Source organism: Eretmochelys imbricata, chromosome 11 (assembly GCF_965152235.1).
Source record: "Eretmochelys imbricata isolate rEreImb1 chromosome 11, rEreImb1.hap1, whole genome shotgun sequence".
NCBI classification, from domain to species: Eukaryota; Metazoa; Chordata; order Testudines; family Cheloniidae; genus Eretmochelys; species Eretmochelys imbricata.
Window position 1 is genome coordinate 31,778,340 of NC_135582.1, and position 5,673 is coordinate 31,784,012.

Consider the following 5,673-nt stretch of genomic DNA (forward strand, 5'->3'; position numbering starts at 1 on the left):
GTTAATTAGGCAAAACTGTAAAGATTTTAATGGCAATCACTGTGTTAAGTGGAAAGTGCCTGAAACATTTATAGCTTTGTTCTGAGAAGTGTACTGATTATGTTGATTGACTTCTGCAATTTAAGATTGGGGAGAAGAAAGATGCACATAGACTCCTCAGGGAATGTTTTTTAAATACCTGGCAGTGAAAACTGCTGCATTCCAAAGGCAAAAATCTTGCTCTTTATGAGTATTTTAGAGGCTCAGAAGTAAATCGTCTGAGGCAGGAATATTTTAGTAGTATCCAGAGAGGGAAGAGCTCCATCGCATGAGAAATCTCCCCAATCCCACCATGCTATAACTATCTTGATCATTTGGGGACTGGAATTTTAACAAGGAGTTAGGACAAGCTCCCTCCAGTGCATCACTGGTTCCATTCCCAGTGCTTCTAGCTTACCAAGGGTAAGTCACATAACCTATGTGTTTCTGTAATATTGGCTCATAATGCTTACTCACCTTTGCAAAATGCTTTGAGATCATTGGATGAAAAGTGCTGAAAAGAACAAGGTATCCTTATAATATGAAGATGATGTATCCAAAATGTATCCAAGATCTTGGTGGGGTAAAACAATGCGTATTTCAGCTTAGTTCTAACTGAGCTCCAAACCTGCAACATATGGCAGTCGGGAACAGCTCTGTATCCTATTATCTCTACTCCAAGCTGTCCTGTCCCCTAGCACACGTTTCCAGTAAAGTAAAGGACTGAATAATGATGGTGACATTAGCTGCTAAAACTAAAGTGATCTTTTAGGGACCATTCCTATAAAATAAGATTCCATGTGTGATGGGGTAGATGAGGCCCACATGGATGAGGAAGGGACGTGAGAGGCCCTGGCAGCCGGGCTCAACCCATCCAGCCCTGTCAATCATGCATGATCAGGAGGAGATCTGTAAATGGGAGGAAAGAGTGGTCAGTGAGGGAGAGGGAAAGGGAAAGGACTAGGACTGGGATTGGGATTGTGGGATTGACCTAAAAAGCAGACTGCAAGAGCAGCTCCTCAAACTGGGCAGGGAGCTCCTAGACAGGGAACCTTCACCTCACCCTGAGGAGAGTACAGCGGACTCCCAGAGTGAGACAGATAGGCTGAGCCTGCCTCAGGAACCCAGCCAGAGTGATTTCCCCAAACCCATTGAGCTGGGGCTGGATTGTTGGCAGCACTAAGACTCACCACCACCACCACCCTTCCCTGGGACTGCAGGGAGGGAGTATCCCTGAACATGTGGGGGTTTGTGACTTTCATTTTGATCCCCCAGCCAGAGAGACTTAAGGAGGCCCACAAAGGGTAGAACCCCACTGCAAATAGTGAGGAAATGGGGCTCCACTGTGACCACCCAATGTAGCTAACTGGGCATGGTCAGGTTCCCCCACCCCTAACAGATGAACCACCAAGGACTCTGTTACACCAGGATTTAAAAAACCAAAGATCTGAACCCAAACTCTTTCTGTTTTAGCTGCCGCACTACAGATGTGCTTTGCTTATCATCTGGAAAAGGGACAGTCAAGTCAAAGGTCACCAAACACACATCCAAGAGCAGAATTCTGCTCTAGGATTTTTTCCCCTTGTCTTTTCAATCTTCTTTCTTACAGCCCAATTCAGTCCAACCTATGCCTTGTCTCAACATCCTGGAAGTGCACCTCAGGCTAGAGCAGCCTCAGTAGCATACGTTCTCCACTCCAAGGCAAGACTTTATATGAAGCATATACCCTGGAGATCAATATTCTCAAGCTTCCATTGGATTCTTAATAGATGACCTGAACTCAGCCTACAAGGTTAATATGTTATTAGGTTACTTCTCTTCATACACGTTGCTCCATAATTACTCCAGCTCTTTAGTATTTTTTTTACTTCTTATAAGCTAGGAAAATAAAACATGTGAGTCATGTATGAGAACTAGCCTTAGAGGAATGAGTGAGTGATATATGAGATTGTAGCTTAGATTTTATTACTTACAAAAATGATGCCATCTGTAATGTGTTTTTAACAGGGGATGATGGTTCATCTGAATGGCCAGATACTCACATAATACTTTAAAAAAAATAATCAAAGTACAAGTTAACTGACCGCTATACAAGAATAAAACCACCACATACGTGAAAAAGCCTTTAAACCCATTTTAAAAGAGACCAGTATCTTGGTTAATTATAGGTCAAAAGAAAGGCAGGGGCATTTCACAGCACGGGGAGGAGAGGGAGGTAGGCATATAGTAGCCCTTCTGTCTGTACCCATCCCAGGGTCAAAAGGTCTAGTCTTTGTGGCCACAGCCAGAGTGATAACACAGAATGAAGCAGAAGATCAGAAAGAATGATGGGTCCCAGCCCAGCTAAATGAGCGTCTTAATAGTTAGGCAAAATATTCAACTCATACTGAAGTTGTGGCCATGCAGTCAAAGCGCAGAAGTAAACCCAGTGGCAGGAAGACAAAATCACCACTGCCTACAACAGCAGTACAGCTACTATGTGCTGTAAGAGTGGCTGGCGATGGATCTGCTTTTTTGGTGATCCACCCTAGAGTATATTGCAGTTAGTCTTGCCATAGTGTAACAGAGGAATTATCATGATTGCCAGATCTGCCTGTGAAAGCGATGGCTGCTGCTTGCACGTATTTTTACAGTAGTTAAAAAGCAGCCCTGGCAACACCTACTGCTTTACCAGTCATCTCTGATCAACAGCTATGATCAGTCTCTGGGAAAAGCTGCTATGCTCTGATTTTCTACCCAGCCTTGTGGGGATCTCTCAGTAAGATAACCAGCACTTGCCATAATAACCAGGAGAGCTGCTACTTAGGGCACATAAATCTCAAACCCAGTTGTCTGTGACTGCTGCAGATCAAAAGTGTTGGCTCACAAAATCTGCACCAGAAGCAGACATGTTAATTAGCTATTCCAGTTTAATTCACTGGAGTAATTACCTAATACTTACCTAATTAGCCAATACTTTCATCTGCCACAGCTAGATGTAAATGCCAAATGGGAGCTTTGGGCCCCTCCAATCAATACTTTAAGCCACTTTAAAAATTATTGCATGTAACAACAGACTCAGAGGAGCTCATTCTAGGCAGCAGCCCTAGCACCCTCCGTTTATTTTTTTCATGTACCTAAAAGACAGTACACATGTCGGAAAAGTCAGTGCACATGCAGAGCCATCTCAAATAGATTCAAGTGCAGCCAACATTCCTTGCTTTGATAGATGTTTCTCCTATAAATATCTATAGTGTCAGTTTCAGAGTAACAGCCGTGTTAGTCTGTATTCGCAAAAAGAAAAGGAGTACTTGTGGCACCTTAGAGACTAACCAATTTATTTGAGCATGAGCTTTCGTGAGCTACAGCTCACTTCACAGGTATCTGATGAAGTGAGCTGTAGCTCACGAAAGCTCATGCTCAAATAAATTGGTTAGTCTCTAAGGTGCCACAAGTACTCCTTTTCTATAGTGTCAGTGTCAGAGTGGTTTTCAATTTAACCTGTTACAAGCAATTTTTGAATAGATAGCAAGACAGTCATTCCTGATTATGCTTTTATTTTTTTTATTTTTGTCAGAAAAATCTTTTAAACCATCAATAGCTAAAATCATCTGCAGATTGGTACGGAAAGTGTTTCTGTGTTAACCTCAATGCACCAATGGATTAATCTCTGCTAAACCAGCGTAGTTTGGGAATAATTTCTCCTTTCTGAATGATTTGAGATGTTCAGTTCACTTCCTCCTCTCTTGGGAGAATTATATCCTTATGGAAACAGGCGGTAGTAGACACTTTGTAACAGAGCTTGGTTTTGTGAGACTCACTCAGGTGTCTCTAATGTAGATGAGATGAGGATCTGCAATTTTAGACATTTATTGGAATGAAGCCTCAAACTGCCTTTGGGACTCTGTCTTTGCAATACTCACTCCCATGAGACATCTCACTGAAGGAACAGAGCTTGAGTACGGGTGGCAGACTCAGCCCTATACTGTAAGCTCTTTGAAGCAGGGACTACCTTTTTGTTGTGTTTGTGCTGCACCGAGCACAGTGGGGACGTGGTCCATGACTGGGGCTGTTAAGTGCTAGCACAATACAAATAAATAATAATAAAGATGATTTCTAGTCACTAAATTCAACCAGGTGAGTCTGACCAGTTCCACAGCCAGAGGGCCTAATAACAGAAAATTCGTGTTCCTATTGCCCCAGAAATGTTCATTTCATACCAGACTTCTATTTTACATCTGCATGAACAAAATTCAGAACACAGCCCAGATATTAAAATACTCACTTGAACAGTGTTGCGTCCCAAGCAACAAAGCTCCTTAAATCAAAGCAGTGAGACCCATAACTAGGCTTTATCAAACTCGTCCGCACTGCAGGAGTATTCACACACCACTCCCACTGTCCTTCCCCAGCATGCATTGGCTCAGAGTAAAACCTAGGGTAGATTCTCTGTGAGCAAGCTCTTCTTTCGTTGTGCCAGAGCCCTGGTCAAGAATCCAAAGAGGAAGTGACCAGATAATACAAAATAGGTTTCTAGCTCTACGAATGATTTGGATGACCAAAAAAAAAAGGGGGGGGGGGAACGAGTTTTGGAGGAGTATAAAAAGAGTTGTGTCATGGGAGCTGTTCGAAATGTTCAGAGTCCAGTCTGAAATCTCTGTTGTGCTTCAGGCTTCTGTTATAAATTTGAAACCCAGAGCAGATTTGTCAAAAGGTTGGGTTGCTCAAAACCTTTTGTTCTGTTTCCAACTTTTATTTTGTGTTATATTATAGAAAATTAGCAATTGAAACAAAAAGTAATTTTGAAACAGAAAATCAAAATGTCCCATTACAGAAGAATTGAAACATTCCATTTCAACCTTACCAAAATGCTGTTTTTCAATATTTTTTCCACACAATCTTTCTTCAGATAGATGCATTCCTTATAAATGTTTTGCCACACAAACATTTCTGACCAGCTCCAGTTTACACAAATCCTTGTGATCCAAAAACATCAAGGTTCTTCTGGCTCTGGCTGTCACATGTACCTTACATGCATTTTCAACAGAACCCGATGGAATTATGAAGCTAGGCAGACAATTTGCATTCTCCACCCCTTTTGTTTTCAGAATGTACATGTGCTACATGAGCCTCATGCTTGGATGACTGCCAGGTGTGAGAACCAGGGACCCTGATCAAAGAGTAAGTGTATCAACAGCAGGAGGTTAGCTAGCCCTGGCCCTTATGTTACCTCAGCATAATGATGAGAGGTAAGTTAAAGTTCGAAATGACACTTCCAAAATAGTCAATCTGAAGCTTTACCGTAAGAATGGGAGGTGAGTTAAGGTGAGAAGTGACACTCCTTCAGAAATAGCCAATCTGAATCCTGTAATACTGATCTGATAAAGATCTACTGAAACAAATAGCAATGCATCTACAGGAAGAGGAATATTTTGCATCTGACTGGTTGAATAGAAAACATAAGAGAAAAAGTTCCATTGTTCTTTGAAATAACACTAAGTGAAAAGAGGGTATTTAACTCACTGCCAAGCTTCTTCAAATATTCATATTAGATCCTATAAATTAGCAGCTGTTGCAACAGAAGAGTGTTGTCCTTACCTGGTGTCAACCAAGGAGTGTTTTTCAGAAAGGGGGGAAGTCATAATATCCCTTTTAGCGGACTCCAGTAAACCCGTT